This window comes from Phodopus roborovskii, unplaced genomic scaffold (genome assembly GCF_943737965.1).
Source record: "Phodopus roborovskii unplaced genomic scaffold, PHOROB, whole genome shotgun sequence".
In the NCBI taxonomy this organism is placed as follows: domain Eukaryota; kingdom Metazoa; phylum Chordata; class Mammalia; order Rodentia; family Cricetidae; genus Phodopus; species Phodopus roborovskii.
In genome coordinates this window covers 80,847-91,133 of record NW_026125552.1, presented here as the reverse complement: position 1 = coordinate 91,133, position 10,287 = coordinate 80,847, and the positions used below count along the sequence as shown (strand labels likewise).

Below are 10,287 nucleotides of genomic sequence, written 5' to 3'. Positions count from 1 at the left end.
GTGAAAAGTGTGCAACTACTCATCCTGCTAGGTGGTTCCAGATACAGTCAGGTCTGTAAGCATCCCTGGGACATACCGAGTGGCCAGGGTCTCCCTCTGTGGCCTGGCACATAGTAAGACAAGTCATTCACACTTCGGGACCTCTCCGGACCAGTACTGGGGAAGATGGGCTTGGGCCTAGGTAATGTCACTGATGAGCGGCCTACTGTCACAAAGGAAAACAAGCCTCATTCCCATGCTTGATTTTACAGAGACTCTGCTGTTTATTATCACACTCCCAATGTCCTACCAGGCAACAAGTAAAATTCCTACAAGGCACTGCCCAGTGGCCTTAGCATAGTTTGTGGAAGCTAAATGCACTAGTTTAAAAAAATGTGAACACCTAGATAAAGCTGCTGGAAGGGTCTAGAGAAGTCAAACTCGATATTTTCATCAGGCCCTCCTACAGATGTGTCTATCCAGCAACGTTTCCTTACATTCCTGCATGCTGCCAGATACCATACCTCGGAAACCTGGGGCCTGCAGGGGCTTTGTTCCAAGTTCTGTGTGGGGCATGTTATGCTGTTGTAGCTTCCTTTTTGCTTCCAGGACAGGGTTTTCAAACTGTGTTCTTCTATTTATGTGGCTGAAAAAAAGAAGATTTTAAATTAGGTTAACAGTGGGGCAAAGTCATTTAGGAGAACATATTCATGGCCCTATGGAGAGCAGGTGATTAAGGGATACCTTATCTGATTATAGGCAAACATCTTACCACCATGCACAGGCGTCTGAGGGGGCTGGCCTGTGCGCAATGCCAATTATGTGACAGTTCAGAGCATTCAATGACTCTCACCAAATGCTGTTATATTTACCATATGCATGAGATAGCCAAAGGGACCAGACAGTGTGTACTTTCCAGCCTACTGTGCTCTTGTGAGGAATCTGATGCATTAAAAGAAATGGTCAACAAATGAAACAACAGAGTATCTCCAAAAAAGTGTGTCATCTAAGCTTTATAAAAATCTCAAGAGCAACAGGATAAGTGAGAGGTGAATTCACTAACAATGCAGCAGAAACTAACAGTAAGAATAATTCATGCATTTAGTGTGTGTCTGTATCTCTCTCTGTGTGTATTTGTGTGTATATGCGTGTGTGCATTAGTGTGTGTGTGTGCATGTGTATGTTTGCATGTGTGTGCGCATGCGTGTGTGTGTGTGTGTGTGTGTGTGTTTGTGTGTAGAAGATGAATGCACATGTACATACACAAGAGAACAACTTGCAGGTGTGGGGGTTGGTTCTCCCCTTCCATTATACAGGTTCCGGGGATCACACACATGTAATAAGTTTTGTGGGTAAGTGCCTTTTCCTGTTGAACTATCTCACTGACCCACAGCACACACCATTAGCAGTTTGACCTGGATTGAAAGGCCAGGATTCAGGAGGAAACTTCTCAGAAGTTACAGAATACCTATGTAGAATGTTCACTGCTGAAATCTTCTACACTGTGAGATGACAAACTAGTAGACAGACCTGCAGTGATGGGAGGCAACTGTAGCCCAGCCAAGCCAGGACTATATAAAAGGTTGCTTGCATCTTAGAGATCTGGCAGCAGCTTTGGGTAATAGTGGTGGCCATGCCATTCCATCTCCATTTCCAGGACATAGATGCCTTGGGAGAGGGCTGGCATATACAGATATCTCAATTCTTAAGTGCTCTGAAAGCATGAAGGTGAGAAGGATCATAAGAAAGGCTGACAGTTAACTGCATGTGGTTACCATAGATAATGACTTAGGTACACAGACAGGTCAAGTGGCTTATTTGAGATAGATCACATGCCCAGTACAGTGAAATTCTGTAATTTAGTCATTATGTCTATTTCTGCAGTGAGTCTCTTATCTACATGCTTTCTCTTTCCAATATGTGGTTTCAGTATATATAGTTAACATGCCTAAACATGCACACTTTCTTTTTCTCCCCCCCCCCCATCTATTGTACTTTCTAAAATACACATCAGAAAAGAGAGGGGATAAAATAGAACCTCACCACTTTCCTATTACAAGTCAGATAGCTGGCGAGGCAGAAAGGTAATTGGCAAAAAGGATGACTGCATTGTCTCTAATGATTTCTTTGAGGGAAGCATGGCAGACACTCTCTGCCACACATTCTTAGCATCAATCAGACCTGCGTTCAAATTCCAGCTCCTGAGTAGCTGAGTAACCTTTGGTAACTTGTTAAACCCGAGTCTTGCTAAACTATTCTCTAGAATAGGCACAATATTGTCTGCTTGAGTGGTTAAAAGGGTTAAATGTAATAGCCCATATTAGTACATCATCTTTTAGCACTGACATGTTTAATTACTAGCAGCTATTATTATCACTCATATCACCTTAACTACCCCATCAGTATTTTAGTCACCTCCATCACTGCCATCATGAATGTCCTTGTGGGGGACCTTAAAAACCACTGGAGTCTTGCTCCTATGCACTCATTCTAATTTAAAGGAAAAGGCATGATTCTAATAACATTCTTTCTTAGTGATTCTTTCTCTCTACTCCATGGGGTTCAAAACAACTTTTTGGAAAACTTCTTTTCCATTGGAAATAATGCTCTGTGTATGAAGGAGCCATAGCATAGCAGCTTCAAAGCCTTTCTACTCTGTAAATACAGAGTCAGGCTGGCGTAGGAGGATCTTTCTCCTTTCCATCCTCTGCTACCATTTTTAGCAAAATCCTTTAAGTTTTCCTTTACATGACATTGTAGCTTTGTCTTTGACTCTTTTACCATGAGTGCTTTTGCTTTTGCCCACTTGGGGCAAGTCTAATAGGCAAATACCTCTTTCAAAGTCATTTTTCTAAAGGAAATTCAATACATCCATAGTGTGATGCTTGATCAAACCTTCTATGTTGCATCAGGGGACAACTTCTAAACTTTCTTTAATCATATGTATCTTTCCTACTGATTGAACCTTGAATGCCCTGAAGGCTTGTGTGTAAAAAGCTTGGATGGTCCTAAGCTTGGTACTATTAGGAAGTGGTAGAATAAGAAAGAGGGAATGAGAGGTCCTAGGACATTGGGGGAATTCCCTACAAGGAATTGGTTTCCCTCTCTTAATTCCTGGCCATAGGGAGAAATGGCCTCCTCTGCATCTCTCATTATGATATACCATGTCATTACAGGCTTGGAATAATAGGGACAGTTGGTCAGAGAAGCTAATTCTGAAACTCAGAAGAAATAAACCTTTCTCTTGTAAAGCTTAGACATTTTGTTGTAAATTGGCAAGCTGATTCAACACTACCATTACTATACAGTGGGAACATTAACATCTCCTTCATGGGGTGCTGTGAAGATAAGAGGGGTGTTGGCCAAGAGCAGACAGATGGGAAGAACAACTGTGAAGTGCTGTCTTATGTTTTTGGAATAGTTATTACTTACTACAATTACTATTAATGATGTTGTTGTCGAAGGCATTATAATGCCATTCCTATGTCCCCAGCCCCATCCTAAGCCTATCACAGAGGCATTTCTAGCCAGCATTATACATCTTCCTGGGGACATTTTATATTGCATTTGTTTAACTCTGTCAAGCTATGTTATTTTGCCTGTCTAAAACATCTGATTGATCTAGCAAACAAATGAACGGCCAATAGCTAGGCAGGAGAGAGAAACTGGTGGAGCTGGCAGACAGAGAGAGTAAATACAAGATGAGAAAAAGAACTGTAGTGAGAAAAGGAGAAGAGGAGGAGGGATACCAGGGGACAGCCACAGCCACACAACCATCCACAGAATCAGAAGAGAAGAAATATAGAATTAAACAAACAAAACCAACAACAAACCCTCCCCCAAAGAACCCCAAAACAAAACAAAACAACAACAAAACAAAAAACAAAACAAACAAACAAACAAAAAACAAAACAAAAGGCAAAAGCCCAAAGGCAAGAGGCTAATGTAGTTAAAGAGAAATGGGTTAATTTAAGTTAGGAAAGCTGGCTAGAAATAAGCCATTCTAAGGTCAGACATTCATAAGTAAGACTAAGTATCCATATATTTATTTGGCAGATGGGTGACAAGTCCCCAAAAGAGTGAAATAAACAAACTAAGAAGTCAAAACAAAACAAAAAAGCAATGACAATTTGTTAAACAACAACATGATGAGGATATTAACTGTTTTCCAAAATATGCCAGAGAATATTCAGCCCTACAGAAAATACTGGAAGGAAAACTTCAACCCAAGAAAGATAGCTACACTCACAAAAACATAGGCAATAGATAATCCCATATTACCCAAAGTCAAAAAGGCCTGGGGTGGGGGAGTAAAAAACGCACACAGTACCACCACCACCAAATAAAAAAAACTAATAAGAATAAACAATCAATGGTCAATAATATTCCTTAAGATCATTGATCTTAATTTTATTATAAGAAGATACAAGCTAACAGAATGGATACAAAGACAGAATTTATCCTTCTGCTACATACAAGAAACACATCTCAACTTAAAAGACAAATGGGCCTAAGAAACAAGCTGGTGTAGCTATCTTAAAATCTAACAAATTAGACTTCAAATTAAAATTAATCAAGAGATGAAGAAGATCATTTCATATTCATCACATGAAAAGGTAAAGTCTCAGTTCTGGACATCTATGCCCCAAATACAAAGGCACCGACATTCGTAAAAGAAACATTGATAAAACTCAAATCACACATAAAATCTCACACACTTACAGTGGGAGACTTCAACACCCCACTCACCACTAGACAGGACCACCAGACAGAAGCTTAACAAAGAAAGAAAGGAATTAACAGAAGTGACCATTCAGTTGGGTTTAAGAGACAGCTATAGAACATTCCATCCAGACACAAAAGAACATACCTTCTTCTCAGCACCACATAGAACCTCCTCTAAAATCGATCACATACTTGGCAACTAAGCAAACCTCAACAGATACAAAAAAATGGAATAACCCCCCGTATCTTATTGGACCATCATGCTTTAAAGTTAGAATTCAGCAACAACACAGATTGCAGAAACCCTATAAACTCATGGAAACTGAACAATGAGCAATTGCATCACTCCTGGGTCAAGGAAGATTAAAAAAAAGAAAAAAAGAAAGAAAAAAGAAATTAAAGACTTCCTATAATTCAATGAAAGTGAAAGCACAACATACCCAAACTTATGGGACACTTTGAAAGCAGTGCTAGGAGGAAAGTTCATAGCAGTCAGTGCCCACATGAAGAAACTGGAGAAGACAATCTTGAAATCAACTGAAGTACTGACTTTTTATACCCTATCTGATCTGTTCTATTTCTGTTTTCCTAGGTTACGTTCATCACACATGTCTAATTTTACCCTTATTAGAATTATTTTGACTTTAACGAACATCACAGTGGGGGGTGAGGTCTGGAAGCTCTAGGGAGACAGTCACTCTTTTGACTGTGGCTTCTCTGAAGTTCTGTCTCTTTGAGGACCTCTGTATGTACCTAGAAAGTGTGAATTTCCTGGAATCATAGAATTCCCATGGCTTTCTCTGGTTCCTCTTTTGAGTCCCCTACTTCTGTGTTGTTACTTCTTTCCACTCAAGTACCAAGATTCAACTTTACTGATAGCAAACACATACAATGCACCTCTTTGTCTACACATTTTTAATTTTTGTGCAAGCCCCAAGAATTTGTGGTGTTTTCATTGCCATTAGGTTTGGACAGAAAGAATAAAACATACTTTGAAATGAATAAATATTACTTAATGATTTAAAAGTTAAAGGAGAATAATAGCCCCAGAGGGCCCTTCTGGGGTCAGCCCTCTACAAGAAGGCAGGATAGTATAACGAAGAGCTTTGTCTTGGGGCTGGAGAGATAGATGGTTCACTAGTTAAGTGCCCCTGCTTCATGTACAGAGAATGCAGGCAGTTTTATAGCAGCCACATTGGGTGTCTCACAACCATTTATAACTCATGATCCAGGGAATCTGACACTCTCTTTTGACTTCCTCAGGCATCTACACATTTGATGTTCATGCACATATACTCAAAAACACAGACATAAAATACATCTTAAAATCAACAACATGAAGAGAGTTTGTTCTCTGCAGACAGGCTGTTCACATCTGCTTCCCAGTTCTATTACATCTGTAGTGTGTGACCTTAGGGGCATCATTTATACTTTGTGTGCTTCAGAATTTTTCATATATAAATCTGACATTGAAATAATATGAAATTTTAGAATTGCTGTGCATATTAACTAGGTTAGAAATGAATTAACCTCTGCAGAGAAGTGCCCAGATATGAATACTTTCAAGATGCCAGTTAGCAAGACTCATCAAATATTGATTTTTAGAAATCTCTTTGTTAGACACTATGTAAGAGCTGTAGGCAGGGATCTATGTGGTATGGCAGGGGATTGAAAACAAGGAAACAAAAGATTTGTGAAATAGGGTTTATATGTAATAAAACTCTGTTTATAGTGTTTTAAAAAGCCAAAAATTAAAAGTATAGGATTGAAGCTTGATGCTTTAAATATGTTATTTCAAAATATAAACTTTGGATGAATAGAAAAATTAATCCATGTTGCTTTGAACTTTTTTTTTTTTATCAAAATTGAATGCTGCCTTTTGAATGATTTCTTCCTAATTCTACACTTGTGGCAATTTTATTCCCATAATTGTCTACTTGTTATTTCCTACTGTACCTAGGGCATATGAATGTGTTTTGTGAACATAAGTGGGAAGCTTGAGTCATTCATATCTTACTTTCTTCGCTCCCTGTTTATAAATGGTGCTGCTTTAGGACTGTGTCATCCACATAGAAGGCAAAATCACTGCTAAGAAAGGTATCCATGTGACAGCACTGAAAATCATAGCTGAGTCTATCTTGCACTCCAGCCAGGCTTTATGGGAGATGGCATTCTGTAGCTATGTTTCTCTTACTGGTTAATGAAGAAAGCACTGTTGGCAAATAGGAAAGCAAGATAGGCAGAACTTATGAGACAAGGAGGATTCTGGAAGATGTAGTAGGACGTGAGAAAAGTAAGAGGTCTGGAACCTCTCTCTGGTAAGATAAGACCATGTGGAAACACTTAGTTTGATAGAAATGGGTTAATATTTAAGACAGAGCTAGCCAATAAGAAATGCTAGTAACAGGCCAACAACTTTATATCTAATACAGTTTCTTTGTGTGTTATTTCAGGCTGATGAGGCTATGGGACCAGGCTGGCAGGAAAAGTGATAGTAACAAAATGACGCCTGCAACGTGGGTACTAAGAACTTCCCCTTTAAACTTAACAAAACCTTAAGAAAGGATTTTAAAACAAAATAACAGAGGTAAACAAGTCTTCTTGGTAGCAGCATTTTTCTGGGTTAGGCTCTGTTTTGCTACAGACAAGCAAAGATTTGGGCGGCTACTTTAAGGGAGTCCTTAAGGGACTCCACATAAGAGGCAAACCCTGCTAACAATTGAATGGTGTATATGACAGCTGGCAGTGGCAGTGACCACATCTCCAAGCCAGCAGCATGCTGCTTGATGGTAGCATAGACCAGGGTGGTGAGCACAGCTCTCACTGCTGGCAGTAAATGTACCCCCACCATCTTGGATAGAAAGTGGCTGAAACAGCTGGGGCTTTCATTTTAGCAGTGTTGTTTAGCAGATAAAAGACTTGTGGCCAGAAAAAGATAAAGATTTACAGTAAAGACAGATTCAGATAAAGAAAAACCTCTAAAGGTTTACAGTGTGTTTTAAGATATATGTAGCCTTGGGAGAGAAAAAGAAACAGGATAAACTGGCTTAAAAAAAATAGAAAGAAAGAGAGTAGCTGGGTGTGGTGGCACATGCCTTTAATTCCAGCACTTGGGAGGCAGAGGCTAGCAGATCTCTATGATTTCAAAGCAAACCTGGTATACAGAGTTAATTCCAGGACAGGCAAAGGTTACAAAGAGAAACCCTGTCTCAAAAAATGAAAAAAAAAAAAAAAAAAAAAAAAAGGAAGTAAAAGAAACAGAGTAATAAAAAAGCCACATGAAGATAGAAAGCTACATGCTATTGTGTTGTCTTTGTATTGTTTGACTGATGAGGAAATAGCAACAACTGTTAAAAGAAATGCTGTGGGATTAATCCAATTTATGTATTTTAAAAATGCTTTAACTTCCAAATTTAAGTCTAAGGACAGGTTACTGGGGAAAAAAATTTCTATTTTTGTTTCCACAGAAAATGAAAAGCTGTAGATTCCTTCTAGACTAACAAGGTTTGATCAAGCCCTGAAGCAGTGTCTCAGGTGATACAACATTCAAAACAGCTGGGACAAAATAACCTTGCAGACCACTAAAGCCAGGATTTCTGCATCTTCTTAGGATCCCCAAAGACAATGCTCCCTACCGAAAGGAAGCAGTTTGGAAAGAATGATGCCTAAATCCCAAAATATCATCTATAAATGCTTGTTTTCATTTATATGGGGTTGGTTATAAATGGTTAATGATCACAACCAATCTTTTTTTTAAAGGTAAAAAGAGGATAATGGCAAAAAATTAATACTTTGTTTTAGAATGGATTTTCATTTATTGATACAAACTTAAGGTCAATTTTGTGATAAGTATATTTCTCCCCTTGTTTAGGTATTATGCTTATATAGCTCATTTAAAAATGTAGTGCATAATTAGATAAAAAATATAGATAGTTGCCTATAATAGTCAAAATTTATAGTTAGGTTTGTTAGTTTTTTATAGCTATATAGAGTTTTTTTTTATATTTTTATCTATTTATTTTTCTTATTTTACATTTTGATCGCAGTTCTCTCTCTTTTCATCGCTCCATCTCTCCCTTCCTCCCATGCCTCTTGATCACCCTCCCATCCCATCCCCCCCCACTCCACAGGGAGGGTGGTGCCTTTCAGGAGGGGTCAACAAAATCTTTTACGTCATTTGGAGTAGCTACTAAGCCCTCCCTCCTGCCTCTAGGTTAAGGGGGTATCCCTCCATGGGGAATGTGCTCCCAAAGTCCTTTTGTGCACCAAAGATACATCCTGGTTCCATTGTCAGAGGTCCCTTAGACTGCCCAGGCCTTCTAACTGAGACCCATGATCAGGGGGTCTGAGTCAGTCCAATGCTAGATTCCCAGCTATCAGTCTAGGGGCCCATTAGCTCCTCCTTGTTCAGTTCAGCTGTCTCTGTAGGTTTCTGTAGCCTGGTCTTGTTCTCCCTCTCTGCATCTGGATTCCAGTTTGGTTCAGTGTTTAGTTGTGGGTGTCTACTTCTGTTTCCATTAGCTACTATATGAGGGCTCTATGATGCTGGGTAAGTTAGTCATCAATCTCATTATCAGGGAAGGACATTTATGGTAGCCTTTCCACTGTTGCTCAAATTGTTGGTTGGGGTTAGTCTTGTAGGTCTGGACATCTCTCTAGAGTCAGTTTTCTCTTCACACCTATAATGGCTCCCTCTTTTATGGTATCTCTCTACATAGAGATATATTTTAAATGGATAAGCATTTTTCAAACCTTTCAAAGATCTACAGAATATGGCATTTTAAATGGTTTAGTGTTTTTCTTAATAGTGAGGCACAACTGCTCCTGGCAACACCACCTGTGTCAGAAAGGAAATGGACATTATGGAGTTTATTTTCAATATGGCAAGACTAGCTATTTGGACAAGGTACTGCTCTTGTCTGGACTGTTTGACATTGTGCTGTATAGACTGGACATGCAGGATCCACAAAAAAGTGACTGCTGAAACAAGATGGACATTGGTAAATGGCTCCTTCTTCATGGAAGAGTCTGCCAGACATTCTACAGGACACAGAGAAAAGTGACTGACAAACTGCCAACACAGGTGGACAGTTTAAAGTTTCCTGCTTTGCTGAGGAGTCTGCCAGACACACTATGGCCTATAGGCTGAAGATAGAACATTACAGAAGAATTTCAGGTGACTGACCAGGTAGCCAGATGTCTCTGTCATTTCTGGAGTTTATATATTATCCTTCTGTGGTCCTTCATAGAGTTGAAGACAGATAGTTATGGTTATGGTTTTTCTTAGTATTAAAGATAAGTTACAGATAAGACTTTAGACTCAAACAGATAAGATAGGTGATGGAATATTTTCCTGTTAAATGTTAATGGATTAAATATTGTTAACATAGAGCCCTCATCTAGTAGATGATGGAAACAGAATCAGACACCCACTGCTAAACACTGAACTGAACTGGAATCCTGATGCAGACAGGGAGGACAAAACCAGGCTACAGAAACCTACAGAGACAGCTGATCTGAACAAGGAGGAGCTAATGGGCCCCCAGACTGATAGCTCGAATCCAGCATTGGACTAACTCAGAC

The 10,287-nt window shown here is 39.3% G+C and overlaps 1 long non-coding RNA gene across 1 annotated transcript in view; it reads right to left on the bottom strand.

Moving 5' to 3' along the window:
- Positions 1-503: 503 nt before the first annotated feature.
- LOC127216514 (uncharacterized) overlaps positions 504-10,287 on the bottom strand; it is a 28,019-nt gene continuing 18,235 nt past the window's right edge. The window contains exon 2 of the long non-coding RNA XR_007834031.1: positions 504-625. This is a non-coding gene — a long non-coding RNA (uncharacterized LOC127216514). The remainder of the gene's footprint in view (positions 626-10,287) is intronic.